The following is a 21,616-nucleotide window of genomic DNA, read 5'->3' as shown; positions in this document are numbered from 1 at the left end:
TCACTTCTATTTAACGTAGAAGGTGCTAATTTCCTAATTTGCAACAATATCTTAATTCCTTATTGTTCCAACTTCCTTTCTGCGTTCACTAATTCCAAAACGAAACATATTCTTTGATATTAAAAGTGCTAATTATTCCTTATTGTTCTAATGTTCTTTCTTTTCATATACATACTAAAATTTATACAAAACGAAACAAGAATTTCTATTCTAAAATTTCAACTATCATGGTTGTCATCACTATTAGTATATCAGAAATTGATATCACCAAAAAAAATTTGATAAATGGACAAAAACAAAAAATAGCAATTTTTGGAACGAAAATTTCTGTAATCCCGCTAATGATATTATTTCATAACAATGATTTATATATTATACGTATATATAGAGGAAAAATAGAAACATCTGGACCCAGGAAGATATTATCTGTCTCTTCCTCCCCCGCTCTCTCTCTCTCTCTTTCTCTTTCGATATAAAGAGCCACCGGATTCTACGCCGATGAATGTTCACAACGGGGTTTCTAATACGAACTCTTGTATCAGTGGTCATCGCTTTATATGAATGAAGAAATAAAAAAAAATGTGAACACATTACCAAACGGGATATATAATGAAAGGCGCGCGCGAGCACGCGGGAATATTTATATATATGTATGTATATATGTATATATAATGATGAAGAACACGAAATTGGTTTTAGCTCCCTTTGCCGCATATCTTTAATCGCTCTCGTCGCCTTAAAAAAGGGGAATGATAAAAAAAACGGGTCTCATTTCCTGAAATTTTAATTGACTGTAAAAAAAGCATTCCATTGCAATCTGACATCTGCAAGGAGTGTCATTAGAGTATATTTTCTTTAGATTATACTTATTTTATATAATAACAAAAATGATTTTTTTTTTAAATTTAAAAAAAAAGGTTTTAAAAAAGAGAAAAAGCCAATGCTAAAGAAACGTAGAGATGAAGATATTGTGAGGTTTTGTTCTTCTTAAGGTTATGCCTTTAATTCTGTAAATTTTGGCTGAAAATGAAATTTTATATTTTCTTCACTTCAATATATTGAAAATTTGACGTTAATTTTTAAGATTTAACTTATTTACCTGCGTGAATTTTGACTTTAAAAAACTTGACGCTCTTCCAAGAAAAGTACCAAAGAAGCTAATGAATTATAGGTTATGTTTGTGTTACATTTATCTTGATTAGAAGTTCCTTTTTAATTATGTAAATTTGAAACGAGTTTTTATTGAATATTTTCCATGCGTAATAAAAACTTAAACATCAATAATTTATAATATATTGTATAATTGATCCGATTTCTGTATTTCTGCTGCAAAAATTAAAAGCATAACCTAAAAATTTTTGCTTCTTTCTTGGACGTGCGTCACAAATATTTTAGGACGAGTTATTCATAGTATATAATGTAATTGTATATATAGATACAAGAATATTACATATTTGTGTGTTTTTCGATAGTCATTTCGAAGATAAAAGTAATTACCTAGATTATAAAAATAAAGATAAAGAAAGAATGAAGAATGAGTAAAATATTGTCAAACATTTTTTTGTTTACAAAGTTAAGCCAAAAATTTAAATCAATTATATTCTGTTAAAACTATTAGGGTTATTTTTTTGATTTTATTTGATTCTATTTCATAAATTTGAATTTATTCGGTTTTTTGAGTTCTATTCGGTTGAATTCGATTCTATATAATTCTATTATAGATTATATTGGATTTCTTTTACTGTAGATTTGATTTTATTCAATTCAATTGAATTCTATTCAATTCAATTGAGTTCTATTCAATTTAATTGAATTCTATTTAATTCAATTGAATTCTAATCAATTCAATTGAATTCTATTCAATTCAGTTCTATTCGATCCAATTCTATTCTATTCAATTCAACTGATGCCATTTTTTTCGTTCCTACTTAATTCTATTTCATTCTATATCAATTGATTTGAATCGAATTGAATTCTATTCAATTCAATTCAATTATATTCAATTCAATTATATTCAATTCAATTCTATTCAATTCAACTCATGTCATTTTGTTCGATTCTACTTAATTCCATTCAATTATATTCAATTCAGTTCTATTCGATCCAATCTCTATTCTATTCAATTCAACTCATGTCATTTTTTTTTATTCTACTTAATTCCATTCAATTTCATCTGGATAAATTCAATTCTTTTCAGTTCATTTTAATTTAACTTAATTCTATTCGGTTCTATTCCATCCAATTCGCTTTTAAAAATAAAAGCAAATTGGATCGAATTCCACTTAATTCTAGGATATTAAATTTATTTCAAGTATATATTTGATTCTATTCAGTTTTATTTAATATTTATTTAATTCTGTTCGACTTAATTCAATCTAATTTTCTTTTATTCTGTTCGATTTTATTTAATGCCATTCTTTTCTACTCGATTCCATTCAGTTCTATTTAATTCAATCAAGTATATTATCTAATTTAATTCGATTCAAATTTGTTTTTTAATTCCACGAAATTTTATTACTTTTTATTTCGATTCATTTAAATTTCATTCTACTTAATTCTATTCAATTCAGTACAATTCTATATTAGTCTGACTTTAGGCATATTTAATAGAATTTATTCTTTTGCAATTATTTCCATTCAATTCTATTAGTTTCAATTTAATTCTATTATATTCAATTCGATTCAATTCGATGATACTTAATTTTAATCAAGTCTATTCAATTTAATTCGATTCAATTGAATTCAATTCGATGAAAATTGAATTCGATTCGATTTAATTGAATTCAATTCGATGAAAATTGAATTCGATTCGATTTAATTGAATTCAATTTGATTAAAATTAAATTCGATTCGATTTAATTGAATTTAACTCGATTCAATTCAATTCGATTCGATTGAATTCGATTCAATTAAATTTAATTCGATTCGATTGAATTCGATTCAATTAAATTCAATTCGCTTCGATTCGATTGAATTCAATTCGATTTAATTTGAATTCTATTCTATTCCATGCGATCCAGTTTAATTTTATTTGTTTCAACTTAATCCCAATTCATTATATTCGGTTCGATTTGATTCTATTGAAATGAAATTCTACATTTAGAATTATATTCGTTTCTACTGAAATTCATTTGATGCCATTTTGATTCAATTTAGTTCTCTTAGATTTAATTTGGTTATATATTTAATTCAATTTTATTCTATTTGACTTTTTAATTTAACTATTTTCTATTTCTTTCAATTCGGTTCAATATTATTCAATTGATTTCGATTCTACTTTAATTCCATTCATTTCTATTAAACTTATTATTAATTTGGAGTCAATTTCTATTCACTTTTGTATAATTCCATTCAATTCTATTAGATTCAATACTTTTCTATCAAATGCAATTTAATTATATCCTGTCAAATTCAATTCTATTCATTTCAACTCAATTTAATTAAATTTATTCCGCTCAATGCAATTAAATTGGATTAACTATGTGATTGCAATTAATATAATTTAATTCAATACGGTGAAACTCATTTCTAATCAGTTAAATTTGATTCTATTTTATTCGATTCAATTGTATTCAATTCAATTCGATGCAGTTCAATTTTATTCGATTCTTTTTAATTTCATTCGGTTCAATTCGATTCTATGTAATAAAAATTGTATTTAACTCTATTTCTTCTACTTAATTACTCTCAATTCAATTCGATTCAATTCGATTTAAATTCAATTCTATTTAATTTAATTCGATTCAAATTCAATTCTATTTAATTTGATTCGATTTAAATTCAATTCTATTTAATTTGATTCGATTTAAATTCAATTTAATTCGATTTAAATTCAGTTCTATTTAATTTAATTCAATTCTATTTAATTTAATTCGATTTAAATTCAATTCTATTTAATTCTAAGTTGAAAAAAAGCGAATATAAATCAAATTAAATTCGATTAATTCTATTCAATTCTATATTATTGGATCCAATTTGATTTCAATTCTACATAAACTTTCAGTTCAATTTTATTCTTTTCCACTTTATTTCATTCAATTCTATTCGGTTTATTTCGATTCTTTTCAATAAAGTTCATGTTCATGTTTAATTCAGTTCTAATTCAATTCAGTTTGATTCTATTTGTTTTATAATTTAACTATTCTTTCCTATTCCTGTAAATTCGATTCAATAATATTCTATTGAATTTGATTCTTTTCGATTCCATTTGTTTCTAATTAAATTCGATTCTAAACCGTTTTAAACTTAGCCAACTCTTTTTAGGTTGCAGTTTAAAATATTTTAATTTGGTTCAAAATTAGTTAATTTGAGTTAAAATTTCAACAAATTTCTTTAAAATGACAAAAATTAACATTTAGTTAAAAATTGGTTAGCTTAGTTTTAAAATTTGTTAATTCAGTTGAAAATTTTTTTATTTCAGTTTAATATAATATATATAGGTAGAAATGAGCGAAAGAATGTGCGTAAAACCGTGACAGTAGGATGAAATGACGACGTGGTTGTGTCGGAGAAGAGGAATATAGTGTTAGTGTGTGTGTGTGTATATATATTTATATGGCGAGAGAAGGTGCGAGAGTAGTGGTATTTATAGCTAAGGGTTCACTCTCGCTCGCGCTCAGTATTATTATCGTAATAACATTAAGGCGGCTTGCTTTTGATGCTCCTCGAGGCCAAGACAGGCCTTGGAACACTAGGCTGTATACAGAGTATACTGCTCCGCGTGTAGGCATGTAGGCCGCTTAATACGTTTAAAGCATTTCAGCCGGAGCACTTTATCTTTCCATAAACGTTGTCTGTATGTTGCGCGCATTATTACTCTCTATTGGTATATGTGTCAAAAAATCCTACCAATTGATGTCTCAAGTCTATCGCGTCGTGTGTAATTATAAAGAAACACTAATGATGAAACCATTATTTCAACAAAAAATCCCTATCTTCTAAAATAATTATTTCTTTAGAGAATCAATATTTCTTTCTGAAACAAAATTCAAATTATTCCTTTTTTTTTACTAAAAATTCATTTTTACTTTAGTTTTACTTTTACTTTAAACTTTTTGCAGTTTCAGTTTTCAGTCTAGTCGCATTGATATTTTTGAAATTATCACCTTCTTTGTTAAATGGAAGTGAAAAGAATGAGAAATTTGGTAAAGAAGGTTTAGAAGTCTTTTAAGAAAAGAAAACACTACTTTAGGTATGTGTTAATAAATCCTAAAATTCAGAACGATTTAGAATTAATTAACATTGCTAGCAACTTTTGGTAATGATGCTGCAAAGTTAGATATTAACGTAATAAACATGTAGAATTAAAAACATCGAGAGAAAATGGTAGTAAAACGAATTTTTAAAAACAATAAACTCTGCATTACTGTTTAGTGCCATTTCATTATAATAATAGCATCATCGACAAATACCTAATGTTTCTGATAAATTTTAAAAATAGACAACTTATGCTGTAGTACTGCCAATACAGAGATAACATCATCATCAGATATCTAATGCTACAAACAACTTTTGAAAATTAATGAATGTCGCTGTAATATTTAGAAAGTTTTATCATCAATAAATAATGCTACCAACAAACATTTTAAAATTCAACACGGAAGCTACTTTAGCATTAAGAAATTAAAATCATCAATAGAAAATGATACCAACTAATTTGTAATAATCAATTCTGCAATACCGTTTGGAACGTCATACAAATCGTGTACCAATAGATAGCATCATTATTAGCATATTTGGCATATTTTTCTCTTTTACTTTTTAAGCTTCTAGAAGCATTAATAGATTTCCCTTTACTCGTACGTTTCTTTTGGTTTGTTAATTAAATGTCTATACTGTTTACAGCATGAGTGTGTCTTTTGATGTTTGACAGTTGAAACTTAGGAGATCAAAGGCAATCTTTTACCCTGAACAAACTTCCGAGTCGAAATGGTGTAGAAAGGGTATTTTCCAGTGTGCTCTTTAAGAGAGAAGTGTTTTTAAGTCCAGAGTAGATTTAGAGGCCGGAAATGATTTAGAGTAGGGAAAAAATTCATTTCAATTTTGATAATCAAAAAATTTAACTGTAGATCTAATCTGAAATTTTTAACGGAAGCACTAGTATAACTTTTAGGAACTAATATTATTTTCGGTCTGCTGTAAAACAACTTTTGGAAATTTATAACAAATTTGGTTTTATCGAAAATGATAGTTTTTTAAAATTAATAGTACTTCATTTGGGAATTAACATCATCAATATTATGCTACTTGGATCTTTTTAAAATTAGTATTTACTGATATTGCACTACTATTTAGGAATTTTCAAGTTATGCTGAATTCTTACCACTAATTTTAATATTAGTAATGGATGCTGTAGTTCTACTTAGAAAATAATAATTAAGATATTCCTAAAAACTACTAACGAACTAAGTTTTAACTAATAACAATTAACTAAGTGCTTCTTGGGAATTATCATAATTAACATAAACTTAACGCTACTGATAATTTTTGCAAATTAATAACAGATGCTGCAGTAGCAATTGGAAATTGACTCATCAATAACAAATGTCTACATTGCTATCAAATTTTTTAAATTAATAAATGATGCTGCAGTACCACTTAGAAGTTGACCAACAGATATCTATATAATGCTATACGAACTTTTGATAATTAATATAATAATTAATGTCGTGCTATATTTGAAAGATAGCATCTTGAAGAGATACCTAATAATTCTACAAACATTTGATCTCGCTTTTTAGCTCAATTATGAAAGATATTTCAGTACTATTTAGCGGGTAGTATCATCAATTATTATTTTGTCATTGTTGTTGCTTAAATTTTTAGAATTTATAAAAAAATTCTGAACTTTTGTTTCTTTTTGTTTGCCTCATAAACTATGAAATTACTACGAATTCTTACAAAAAAATTAAATTTTTTTTATTTCTGGAAATAATTTATTTCCAATAACTTAATTCTATTGAAGAACTGCCATATATAGTTATTACTTATAAATCATTAAATGAAGTATTTTTTTGAAAAATTTTAATTTTAATTCTGTTTAAAGAATTCAACTATCATAAAAAATATTAAAATTCTTTCCAGAAATTCAATTATATTTTAAAAATTTTTTTTTAAAAATTCTCGACAACATTTTAATTATATATTTATAAATAGCAAAATTCTTCGCCGAAATTCAATCGAAATTTTTAAAAATTATTTTAAGTTTTTATTTTCTAATTTATATATTTAATTGTAGAATTTCCGAATAATCGAAATTTCACGTAAAATTGAATTGTAAACAAATGGATTTAAAAGTTCTCAAAGAAGAACTTTATCAAAAATTATTAAAAATAATTGATTTAAAATAGAATTTTATTTAAAAATTGTAGAAAATAATAATTGAATTGAATTTATATTTATTTATAAAATTTATTTTTTATTTAAAAATTAAGTTATTGGTATTTTTGAATAATTTTATTAATTTTACAATTAAGAAAACTCGTAAATTTGTATCATTTAATAAATATCTAATGCTACTGATAACATTTTATATTTTTTTATTATTTTTTTCAGTATACTATTTAGAAATTAGTAACATCAATGAATACTTATATTAGTGATGCTACTATTATTTTTATACTTATAAGTTTAAGTTTTATTTGTGTCATTTTCATAGTTTGGTTACATAGACAAAAGTTTTTTTTTCTTTGAAGAGATGGGTGTATAGATATAGTAGACTTAATCGGATATATATGTGATTCACAATGTAAAAAAATTCTAAAATTTGTATCATCAAAAAAACTTCAACGCGAAGTTTGTTGGGAAATTAAAAATTTTGCGGACATAAAAATTTGCGTGTACAATTTTTTTCTCCCTTCACATTGGAATATAACAATGTGCGTTGGACAATTAGCTACGGGTTTTGCTCGATGAGGGCATGTGAAGCTTGATGTGCGAACAGAAGATCACGATGAGAAGCATGCCTTGGAAATAATGTGGCGGCGGTGCCTTTCATCGTTGGACGTTCAATTAACGTCGGACCGTAATTACTGGCAAGTCTTATGCGCATTTGCAAGGGACTTGCTCTTCTTTTTTCTCCTCTCTTCTTTTCTTCCATTTCACTTCGCTCTTGATGATGATGATGATGATCGTTATAAAACAAAAAAAAAAAAAGAACCAGAATAAATTTATACCGAATTTTTAATTCCCCCTTTGCGTCCTTCATTCCAAAGGTATACGTAATCGCTCTTTATTAAAGACTTCCGTTTTCATTTTTTCAAAAATATAAATTTTTGTAAAATGATAGCTAAAGTTGAAAGTTTCAACTCTAGTAAATGGATCATTTTTTTATGTATTGGAATTGAAAGGCTGATTCAATATTTAGTGTGTATACCTTACGAGAGTCTCTCAAGGGAAGATCAAAGCCAGCTTCTGAATAAACAAACGCGCTGTCCCTCAACATACTTATGGCATTTACGGAATAACTCTCTCAAGAGTCTCTTTTAAAGATTTACAAAAGCCATGGAAACGTGTGAATTTCAAGAATCGACACTAAAAGTATAAGTAAAGATAAAACTTATATTGTAAACAGGGATTTCGTTATGGTATGTATTGCATACATATATATATGCGTGTGTAGATAAATATAGTCGCATGTATATGGCTCGCCAGTATTAGAGGAGATACCGCTGGAAAATGATTTACAATGTCTCGTATATCGAGCGGTATATTTGATCATATCTCTAGAACGTCTTATCGAGCATGTCGCGTTTTAAAATGTGCTCAGCTCTCTCACCTGTTGTTTCAGCATTAAAAATTTCTCTTTTCGCTTTTTCCCCATCGTCATTTATATTTATAATCGCTTCATCCACCTTACATTATAATCATCCATCTACATAATTTATAAATTATAAATATTTATATATTAAAAAAAATTATAAATTTTTATATTTTACATTTATTTTAATTGTACCAATATTCCATTAGTACAATTAAAATGAATATAAATTATTCCATTATATATAAAATATGCGATATTATGTATAAAGTACAATTATAAAATGAATGAAATACTACCGAATAAAAAAGTACATAAAAATTTTTTAAATTGAAAACTTTAGGCCTATATCGACTGAATATTACAAAATATCCGTACAGACAAGAAAAGTCAATTTTATCTTTTTCATAGAAAGTGAAATTGCAATTCTTTCCGGTAGTGAACGATTTCTCTCTCCACAAGAGAAAAAAAATGATACCGTGAAAATAAGGAATAAAATGTCAATAATTGAGTGAAAAAAAAAAATTCTACTATATTCTCAAAGCATGCAAATTGTAGATTTGAATGAAAGAAAATAGGCGCAGGATGACGTGTCGAGAAAAATATATATATATCGGGGACATTTTTGAAAATGATGCGCGTCAAATTTCTTAATCCGAATCGAAACAGCTGAAGACTACGTTAACAACAAAAAAAAAGAAAAGTGAATGTACTCCACAGGAAGGCGATTTGTCGATTAGACAAACTTGTATTGTATATATTTATACCCTTCGAATTTCAGAGAAACTGAAATAAATTTCAAATATCTCTATTCTCGAAGACGTGTCACATATATAATCTCTCCTTTCTGTTTAAGAAGTCTTTTCAACTTTTACTCATGCAAAACTTATACATATACATCTAAGTAAGACAGCTACTGTGCATGCTTCATGCAAATTTTCATATAAGAGGATTGGCTTTTCCTACTTAAAGGACTTGATTTTTTTTTAAGTTATCTGAATAATAAGAATAATTGTGTTTTTTTAACACTACGTCAAATTTTTGACTTTTCCTAATTAAAGGATTTAAATTTTTTGAAGTTATCTGAATAATAAGAATAATTGTGTTTTTCCCTAAACTCCGTCATATTTTTGACTTTTCCTAATTAAAGGAGTTGAATTTTTGAAGTTATCTGAATAATAAGAATAATTATGTTTCTTTACACTACGTCACATTTTTCTTATTTTCCTAATTAAAGGAATTAAAATTTATGAAGTTATCTGAATAATAAGAAAACTTTTTTTCTTCGGCCTTTGTTAGCGTACTTGAACAAATTTGGTTTCTGAAACAAAAAGAGAATAATTAAAGTTATTAGACAATATGAATTATTATTGATAATATAAAATTTTAATTTTTCGATTTTTACTCACATATATTGTTGACTTTTCCTACTTATAAGGAATTTGAATTTTTGAAGTTATCTGAATAATAAGAATAATTTTTTTCACACTGAATGGTATATTGTTGACTTTTCCTAATTAAAGGAATCGAACTTTTGAAGTTATCTGAATAATAAGAATAGTTATGTTTCTTTACACTACGTCACATTTTTCTCATTTTCCTAATTAAAGGAATTAAAATTTATGAAGTTATCTGAATAATAGGAAAACTTTTTTTCTTCGGCCTTTGTTAGCGTACTTGAGCAAACTTCGTTTCTGAAAACAAAAAGAGAAGAATTAAAACTATCGGAAAATTTAAATTATTATTGAAAATAATCTAAAAATTAAATTTTTCGATTTTTACTCACATATTCTTGACTTTTGCTAATCAGAGGAGTTGAATTTTTTAAGTTATCTGAATAATAAGAAAAAATTTTTTCACACTGAATTGTATTGTTGACTTTTCCTAATTAAAGGAACCGAAGTTTGAAGTTATCTGAATAATAAGAAAATTTTTTTTCTTTGGCCTTTATTAGCGTATTTGAACAAATTTGGTTTCTGCAACAAAAAGAGAATAATTAAAATTATTAGACAATATGAATTATTGTTGATAATAAATATAAAATTTTAATTTTTCGAATTTTACTCATATATATTGTTGACTTTTCCGACTTATAAGGAATTTGAGTTTATGAAGTTATCTGAATAATAAGAATAATTTTTTTCACATTGAATCGTATTGTTAATATTTTCTAAGTTTTTGAAGTTATCTGAATAATAAGAAATTTTATTTCTCTAACCTGTGCCTTGAGTGAACAAATTAGTAGGATCCTATTACTGCACCTGGAAAAAAGTTAAATTTATAATTATTGTCAATTTGTGATTTGACTTAAGATTCTTACCTTATTGAAGAAATTGAAGTACTTCAAGTTATCTGAATAATAAAAATAATCATTTTTCTTCAGCCCTTGTCGTATTTTTGGACTTCAGAATTTAAAAGAATTTGAAGACTTTGAAGTTATCTGAATAATAAGAATTTTTTCACACTCAGCGGTATTGTTGACTTTTTCTAATTAAAAGAATTGAAGTTTTTGAAGTTATCTGAATAATAAGAATTTTTTTTCCTCAGCCTTTGTTAGGGTGATTGAATAAATACTGATGCCGATCCTCCTTTCGTTATCTGAAACAAAAAATTAAAACATATTAGAAACATTGAAATCTCCAGTTAAAATCACCTGAAATTTAAAAAAAATATTTAATATCTCCAACTGTATCTTCTTCAATTAAATTAAATAATACAATTTTGTTTTATCTTCTTCTCAGCTGATGCATTATACATCTCACAGTTTATATTTTAATGATGATTTTAAGATAAAAATTTTTGTACGAAAAAAAACTTTTCATCACTATACAATTTGATGTGTATTTAAACAACATATGCGTTCAAGTTTTCGGCATACACACACACAAACACACATATTATGTATACAGAACGCAGAAACGCAGCATGAGGTTTTGTAGATTAAAAGGTCATTCGCCCGCTCATTCTTTTATTTCAGTCGGATTATTATCGATGCGTTGCACTCGAAAAGAACTAATTTGGCCACGAATTAACTAAACCTTAATTAATTAACCCGAATGATCCTTCGGAATAGAGAGAGGAGAGTAGATTGCTTCAAGCCTTTTAATATATATAAAAGGCCTTTGCTTATACGAACTCAGTGAAGATTCATGAGGGATTTATCTCCGCCGGCGATCATCAAACGTAAACCATCGCGGGTCTCTGATCGTCTTAATGCGATTTTCTTGTCGAGCTGTACGTACATTTTACATTCATATGTGAACTGTATTTATACGTTTAATACTCCAAACAGGAAGATTCTCTTAAATAATGAAATTTCTCTCTCTCTCTCTTTTCCTTTCTTCTTTTTTTCTTTCTTCTTTTCTTCCTTTCTTCAATATTTTCCATATCACAAAATAGAAGTATCAATTTTTTTTAAATAGAACTTTTAAAAAAAAAAAATCACCTTCGGACTAATTGCCCAGTGGGCATAATTAAGTGGATCAAGAGTTGGAATTTTATGCAGTATACATTTATATATCTATGAGAGTTGCTTGCAGTGTAAATGTGTATATTCGACGCACAGTACTATAAACGGCAATCTTGGTCAGTTCAGCAGGGAAAAGAGATGGCGCCGACATTCTTATAAAGGAATGGAATGAATAACGTTATTTACAGAAAAGAATCCTCTCTCGGTTCGATCTCCTTTTTCATCAAATAATATGCCTTCTGAGGGGGGTTCGAGTATTTCACAACCAATATAGAAGAATGTTAATTATCGTACTCTAAATTCTATTTTTTTGCTATTTCTAAATACTTACGTCATAGTTTACATTTTTCACTAATCATTTAATTGCATCACAATTTTTTTTCTTGAATGTTTTCTTCGTTTGTGAAATTGGCAGCAGAAACTAATTCTTTTTTTTTGTGTATAAAATTTCGAAGAATTGACTGTAATTTTTTTCTTCCTCCTAACTTCCCCCCGCGCACACATGAGTGACGGTCGTCGTCGTAGATGAAGAAGAAGAAGAAGAAAAAGAAGAATTTTAGTAAGAAAGTCCGCGTCCTGCTCGAATCAAAATAATCTGAACGTTTCACGGTGGATTTCTCTCCCTTTGGAATAGCAGAAGTCTGAATAGCCTGGCATTCACGATCCGGTCTTCAGGTCTTCGTCCTATAGGCTCTCTCAGGAATGGAGTAAGAAAGCCGTCTCTTTGTCGGCTCTCTCAAACTTCTTCTTCTTCTACTTCTTCTTCTTCTCTTTCTCCCGTTTCTTCTTCTCGTTTTAATACATGCACCTTCTTCTTTTCCTTCTAAATCCCAGGATTCACTCTTAACGCTGATGCTGCTCCTTCATAGGAAGTATATCTGCTATACTATATATATATTTTTTTTAAATTTTTAAAATTTTTTACAGTTTATGTTATGAACTGTATAATCTAGATCGAATATTGAAATTAATAAAATAAACTTCCGGAGATTCATATTTTACTTTATAACATTTAATATTCGTATAATTGTACACCTAACCTCACTTTTTGTTATCTAGGGTTATTTTTAAAAATCCAAAATGGCGGATACAATATGGCGGACATAAAAATTAAAAATCGTCTGAATTCGCGTGAAAGTAGTTACACGGGTTTTTTTTGGGTCGCTGAATACGAATCTAGGGTCAATTTTGAAAAATTCAAAATGTCGGATCCAATATACCGACATAAAAATTTCAAATCTTGATTCAATTTTTGACTAAATACATATTTATGCTGTTTCAAAATACAATTTTTTTTATTCCGACAAGAACAGAATGGCATTGTCCAGCCCTCGGATTGACTTTAAGACTCAAAGAAAATCATTTTAGTCGCGCGCAATTCAAAGTACAAGAAAAAGTCATTTATTTTATTCAAGGCTGTCACGAAAATGTGAATTTGTTACGCGCTCTGAAAAAAAGGTATATAGACTAAGAAGGTAATAATTTTAAGGTTATATTTTAGTTTGTCACTTTTAACTTAATTAAAAATTAAAAAATTAATGTATTAAATTAATTAAAAATTAAAATATTTATGAAGAACTAAAATTAGTTTTTATTAATTAGATATACACTGAAAAAGGAAACCTTAAAATTGTCTAAAAATTACAAACATAATACAATTTCTTACTATTTCAACATAATTACAATTTCTTGTTTCTTAGGTAAATCTTTTTTCGGAGCGTGTCAAACATAACCTACATTTTTTTCCACGCGTAACCTTTCATTATAAGGGTCATTATAGTATAAAATGAAAAAAATATATACAATATGTTAAAAAATGTGTAGTAAATACATTTTCATTATAAAAAATAGAATTCTATTAATTTAAAAATAATTTTTTTTTTAATACAAAATTTTTTTTAGTTTAAAAATTTTTTAATAAAAAGAATATAAAAACTTTAAATTTAAAAAAAAATTTAATAATTCTTTAATGAAGGCCGAAAATGAATAAACAAATAATTTGAGTGATCGAAATTTTAGGCGCGCACGAGGAGAAAAGAAATAAAGCGGTTTTATTACATCTTTCAGAAAGGTAAAATTGCTGTCCTTAACGTTCATCTACATCCGGTCGAAAACTAAAGAAGAGTCGGTTGCGCGATGAACGTCAATTACAGACTGCTGACCATCCTATAGGGTTCCCCACACACAGTACAATTTCTAACTTTGTACCGTCGCGACCATCATCCACCTCCATCTTTCTCTCTCTCTCTCTCTCTTTCACTCTTTCTCAGGGGCAGGACACAGACGTTGCTGTCAATTATAAAGTCCCATCCATTCTTCCCGGAAGGCTTGAAATTACAGAGTATCTGTGTCCATAATCTACGTCTTCGACCCTCCGCGCCACACCAGTCTGCTCCTCTCACTCTTATTTCACACAATCCTTCTTCTATAATCTGCATTTTGTAATCTATAATCTATATATTCTATAATCAGTATTCTATACTAAGTATATACTAAAAAAAAAGGTGATTACAGTTTTAAAAAGTTTTATCTTTAACTGAAAGTTTGTCACTATTGGTAAGGTAGAACTCTATATATTCCGCGATCGGTTTATCTACTTTATAATTTTGTCTTTTACACTATGCCAAACTTTTGACTTTTCTAAATTAAGAAAGTTGAAGTAATCTGAATAATAGGAAAAAAATTGTGTTTTCTTACACTAGTTCATATTTTTAACTTTTCCTAAGGGGCTGTCTATAAATTACGTAAGACATTTTTTGGTAAATTTGACCCCCCCTCCCCCTGGTAAGATATTTTACATACATTAGCGCCATTTTTCCTATTGTTCGTAAGATCTTGCTGACCCCCCTCCCCCCTAAATGTCTTACGTAATTTATGGACAACCCCTATTTAAAGGAATTGGATTTTTTATAAAGTTATGTAAATAATAAAAAAAAAATTTCTTTTACACTGAGTTCTAATATTGACCTTTCCTAATTAATGGAATCAAGGTTATGACACCACGTCATATTTTTGACTTTTCCTAATTAAAGGAATGGAAGTTTTTGAAGTTATCTGAATAATAAGAATAATTTTCTTTTACACTAAGTCATAATGTTAGCTTTCCTAATTACAGGAATCGAAGTTTTTGAAGTTATCAGAATAATAAGAATAACTTTTTTTCTTACTGAATCATATATGGTTGACTTTTCCTAATTAAAGGAATCGAAGTTTTTGAAGTTATCTGAATAATAAGAAATTTTTTTTCATATTGATTCCTATTGTTAATTTTTCCTTAATTAAAGGAAACGATGTTTTCGAAGTTATCTGAATAATAAGAATGATTATTTTTCTTCAGCCTTTGTTGTATTTTTGGGCGTCTAAATTTAAAAGAGTTGGAAGAAATTGAAGCTATCTGAATAATAAGAATTTTTTCACACTGAGTTTGTATTGTTGAATTTTCCCAATTAAAGGAATCGAAATGTTTGAAGTTATCTGAATAATAAGAAACCTTTTTTCCACATTGAGTCCTATTGTTGACTTTTCTTAATTAAAGGAATGGAAGTTTTTGAAGTTATCTGAATAATAAGAATATTTTTTCACACTAAGTCGTATTGTTGACTTTTCCTAATTAAAGGAATCGAAGATTTTGAATTTATTTGAATAATAAGAAAATTTTTTTTTCTTCACACTGGATTTTCCCTTTTCTTCCTAATTAAAGGAATAGAAGTTTTTGACGTTATCTGAACAATAAGAATAATTTTTTAGACTATGTCGTATATTGTTAACTTTTTCTAATTAAAGGAATCTACTCAAATTGTAATTTACCTATAAGATTTTTACCTTATTGAAGAAATTGAAGTATTTGAAATTATCTGAATAATAATTATTTTTTTCAGCCTATGTCACTATGCAATTGGACAAATTCCTTTGATCCTGTCATACTGCATCTAAAACAAAAAACTAAGTTAATAATTTTGATCCAATTATGATAAAATTTAAACTTACCACTGTTGAAGAATTTAAAATTTTTTGAAGTTATCTGAATAATAAGAATAATTTTTATACCTATCGAAATCGAAGTTTCTGAAGTTATCTGAATAATAAGAAACTTTTTTCACATTGAGTCCTATTGTTGACTTTTCGTAATTAAAGGCATCGAACTTTTTAAAGTTATCTGAATAGTAATAATTTTTTTTCTATAGCCTGTATCATTATGACAAAACAAATTCTTTTATTCCACCTGAAACAAAAAGTTAAATTAATAATTTTTGGTCGAACTGTTTTTCAGTTAAGATTCTTACCTTTATTGAAGAAATTGAATAATAAGAATAATGTAAATAATTATTTTTCTTCAGTCTTTGTTAATGGGCTTGAACAAATTTCGTTGATCCTCCTGTAGTTATCTGAAACAAAAATTATAAATTTTTACTAAACATAAAGAAACAATTCGCATTATCAATTTTCGTCTAATGCACATCACAAGAAGGACTCGATCCATATTATCTTGAAGAGTTTTCGACTTTAACCCGGTTTTCTACTGTAAATTGTTTTCGTCAAGAGGTAAACATGCTCGATACCTCGAGAAGGTCGAATCTCCATCGTGAAATGGAGAAGAAGAGAAAAAAAATTGCAAGGGCGTTCGCAAAGACGCATGAGAAAGAAATGGACAGGGGACTGAGTGATGTCTCGGACATCGATGGAGGATCAAAGAGTGAACGTGTGTGTATGAATTGTGCGAACGTTTGGAAGTAAGGAAAGAGAGAGATTAGGTTGAAGGAAGAGGTTCATGTTGTATGGAGAAGGACAATTTTCAATCGAGAGTATAAGAAACAGAGAGAGAGAGAAAGAGAGACCGGCCTCGCTTGATATCAGAAACTTCTGTTCGTTATTTCGCGTTTTTTCCGTCACGGGCTTTGGTGGACCGCGACCGTCGAAGAAAAAAGGAGGGGGCGAAAGTAAAGGCCGGAAGAGGGAAAGAGAGAGAGAGAGAGTAGCCGAAGAAGAAGCCTGTAGAACGGCATTTTAAAGCAGCTGACAGACAAGTAAGCTTGGAGACAACAAGACGTCCGTCTTCTGCTCCACGATTTCTTGGTTGAACTTATCCTTTTTCACATTTATTCTCCACTGCTTCTTCCTTGGCGGCTTCTCTTGCTCTTCTTTTTTTTTTGCTTCTTACTTTTTCCTTTTTTCTTCCTCCTCTCCTTCATTCCCTTATATTCTTTTCAGTTTCTACTTGCTCCATTATTCCTCAACTCTTTTTTTTTATTTTGCCTCGCGCAAGTGCATGCACTTTTTTCCCCGAACTCAAACATTATAGCAGAAAATTTAAGATTATACCATTCCACATCAATTGTCACTTCAATAAGGACATATACCGTAGTCATTGAAATGAAATTTCAGAATTGTTTTAAAAACAATCAACAATATAGATATAAAAAAATAAACAATATAAAAAAATTTCCTATTATTCGGATAACTTCAAATTGACAAAGGAAGAAAGGTTCAAAATTTTTTTACCAAAAAGATAGCTCAGTGTAGAATTAGTGTAGACTCCTACACACTAATTCTGTACAACAGGCAGTAGGTATATAGAATTAGTGAAGAGTGCATAAAAATTCAAGAGAAAAATCTTTTATGACTGTAAAAGAAATTATTTCGGACAATGATTTTGAACTGTGACGAAAGTACATTTCCGGATTAGTAATTGTAGTGATGTTATTGATGAAAGAAGTTTTCGATTTCGACGACTAGGGATGATGACGAGTGGGAGAATATAAGTAATAGGAAGGATGTGACAAATTCTTTTATGTGAATCTATACTCGATGTAGTTGAGAATATACTACAATGATTGAAAATTACTCTCGCATCGAATGGAGAGGTCCTTGAAAGATGATTTTCGTGCGCGGATCAACAAGTGTCCTCTCAATGCTCACAAAGGATGCACACAATTTCAGAACTTTTATATAATACTTCAATTTTTATTTTTTTTCCAAGTTTTCACTTAGGCATGCAAGAAGCTAAAACTATAACGTGCATTAAGTATACTAAGTTTAAAAAACTTTATTTTTCACCTCAACATTGTTTTCTACAGATTTTATTTTAATTTTGGTTCTGACAAATTGAAATAATTATAAAGTTTTTGAAGTTATTTGAATATTAAGAATAATTATGTTTCTTTACACTACGTCATATTCCTGACTTTTCCTATAATTAAAGGAGATAAAGTTTTTGAAGTTATCTGAATAATAAGAATAATGTGTTCGTTTCACATATACTTTTTGAATTTTTCCTAATTAAAGGAACAGATGTTTTTGAAGTTATCCGAATAATAAGAATAATGTGTTCGTTTCACACTTTTTGAATTTTCCTAATTAAAGGAACAGATGTTTTTGAAGTTATCTGAATAATAAGAATAATTTTCTTTCACACTGAGTCATATTGTTGACTTTTCCTAATTAAAGGAATCGACGGTTTTGAAGTTATCTGAATAATATAAAGAATAACTTTTCTTACTGAATCATGTGGTTGACTTTTCCTAATTATAGGAATCGACGTCTTTGAAGTTATCTGAATAATAAGAATATTTTTTTTCTTCAGTCTGTGTCATTATAATTGATCAAATTCCTAGGATCCTTTCACTGCACCTGAAACAAAAAAATTAAATTAATAATTTTGATTTGACTTAGGATTCTTACCTTATTGATGAAATTGAAGTATTTGAAGTTATCTGAACAATGAAAATAATAATTTTTCTTCATCGGCCTTTGTTAGCGTGCTTGAACAAATTTGGCTTCGGTTGTTCATCTCATAAGATCTGAAACTAAAAGAGAATAATTAAAATTTAAAACTATTAGAAAATTAGTTCCCTTATTGAAAGTAGTCTCACGTTTTTATTTTTCGATCTTCACACAGACATTTTTGACTTTTCCTAATTAAAGGAATTGGTGTTTTTGGTGTTATCTGAATAATAAGAATAATTATTTTTCTACAGACTCTGCCCCTTTTTTTGTTCTATATACCAAATTAGAACTATTTTTGGGTATTCCTTAAAATTTTCGTTTTATTTCTCATTTTGGAAAATGAGAATTCCAATACAATTCAGATAATTACTTCCGACTCCGGAAATAGGTATTTCGGTGCCGATTTCCGAGTTAAAATGTTATTGATACTGCTAACGGAATCCCGACGAAAATTCCAATGATCCCTTTTCGAGGAATCTTTCCAATTAAGGAGATAGTGAAGTTATCCGAATAATAAGGAATTTTTACATTTTTTTTCCTTTGCCAATTGATATAATTGCTGGAATGATATGAGCTAATGGACTAAATATATCATCTATATTTAGTGTTTTAAAAGCGATTTTTGGATAAATGCGAGGATAAATGTTTGCGAAAATCAGGAATTGGCGAACTGTGAGTTGCAGAATTCCGGACAGGTTTCTCCGGCTTGAATATGTTGCCTGAAGGATGAATGAATGTATATAGAATGTATTTATGTGTTTATCACTCATACGTATGTACACTGTAAAAAATATTGGTAAATTTTCCTAACATTTCTTAGGTAATTTCTCTTATAATTTTGGGTAAAGTCGTTTTACCCAAAACTTTTGGTAATTCTACCAAAATTGTGAAATATTACCTAAATAAATTGGAAAATTTTCCTAAAACTTGGGTAAACTCTTGGGAAAATTTCCAAATTTTGTGGGTAAAGTCATTTTACCCAAAGATGTTGGGAATTCTACAAAAATTGTGAAATATTACCTAATTAAATTGGAGAATTTTCCTAAAGCTTGGGTAAACTCTTGTGAAAATTTTCAAGGTTTTGTCACATCTGGTTCATCTTAAGATGGCCAGCTAAGGCCTTTTTGGCGTCCTTTTTGGCGTCAGTTGCTCTGCAGCATTTACTAGAGAAGCTACATCCGCGCGTGAAGGTTTTCTTGTTTTTACAGTGTTTTTAATAAAAAATGTGGTTTTTAATTGAAAGTAAATGTATGTGTGATGTTATATTTTATAAATAGTGAATAATAGTGAATTTTTTAATTAATTAATCTGCTTGTTTGTATTATCTGTTATTTCGACGATTGTTAATTTCTTGTTATAAGTAGATTAATAATAAGTGTTGATAATGATTAATCTAATATAATATTCATACTATTTTATTATTGTTTTTCATAACTATTTATTATTGTATATGAAAACATATTTTGTAAAATAGTTTTGTATTAAAACATATTTTATATGAAATAAAAAGAATCACTATAATCTGCAATTATTGTTTAAAATTATATTAGTGAATTTTTTTAAATTGCGGATGAAAAATTAACTATTCCATTTCATCACTTATGTATTTTCTCAAAATGTTTAGATTAAAATTTATCACAAGTCTTGAATTTCTCCAAAAATTTCATGGGTATTTCTACACATAACTTTGGACAAAAGTACAAAAATTTGTGTAATTTTACCTAAAAATTTTTGGGTATTTTTTCCAAAACTTTTATAAAAGATACCAAAATGTTTTTATTTTTACCCAAAACCTTTTAGGTATTTCTTCCAAAATCTTTGGGTAAAATCACTAAAACTCTTGTGCATTTTTACCTAAAACTTAATAGGAATTTTTTCAAGAAATTTTGGGTAAAACTTCCAAAAATCTTGTGTATTTTTACCCACAAATTCTTGGTGAAAATTACTTCCAAAACATTTTTGGTAAAATTACCCCAAAAATTTTTTACAGTGTATATATGTGTATATATATGTGGTGGCCTAGGTAGAATATGCGTGCACGTGTATATAAGGAGCAGAGGAAGACGATGCCCCTGAGTGTTACTGAGCGTCTGAAGATGGGATACCACGTAATTTCATGGGAACTATAATTTGGGCGAATGGGTCCAGGGGTAGAGGCGAAGAAACGCGAACTGAACGTAATGGGCGAATCTAAGGCCCACCGAAAGTACTGGTACGTCGAGAGAGGCGGGAAGAATGGGCGGGATAATTACCCGCGATGCACGCCGTTCGTTATATCTCAAGTCTCTCTTCTTTTTCTCTCTTTCTCTCCCTGTCTCTTACTATCTCTCTCTCTCTCTCTCACTCTCTCTCAATATCTCTCTTTCCCTCCTTTTCTCTCTCTCTTTATCTTAATATCTCTCTTTCTCTCTCTCTTAATATCCCTCTTTCTCTCTCTGTATACCTCTCGTCTCACCGTCGCGTCTTTCTCTTTCCTTTTCCGCCTCCGACGCCTTTTCATCATTCCTCTTTCATATCATCTTCTCCTCTCACCAAAGTCGATGGAGCCACACAGCCGGGAGATCTGAATTTCAAAACATCAAAATCTTTTGCGCCTCAATGCGAAAATAATGAAGGCCCATTAGGCCACAATTTCACAATAGGATCACTCAAGTAATAATCATTTC

At 28.4% G+C, this 21,616-nt stretch overlaps 1 protein-coding gene across 1 annotated transcript in view; it reads left to right on the top strand.

The window, feature by feature from the left end:
- Positions 1-21,616, top strand: part of LOC122506642 (frizzled-4-like) — a 31,076-nt gene that overhangs the window by 3,669 nt on the left and 5,791 nt on the right. The gene's annotated exons all lie outside the window — the stretch shown is intronic.

The sequence above is a fragment of the Leptopilina heterotoma genome, unplaced genomic scaffold, assembly GCF_015476425.1.
Source record: "Leptopilina heterotoma isolate Lh14 unplaced genomic scaffold, ASM1547642v1 Lhet_43, whole genome shotgun sequence".
Classification (NCBI taxonomy): Eukaryota; Metazoa; Arthropoda; class Insecta; order Hymenoptera; family Figitidae; genus Leptopilina; species Leptopilina heterotoma.
The sequence above is the reverse complement of the archived record's forward strand: the minus strand, read 5'-3'. Positions and strand labels throughout refer to the sequence as shown.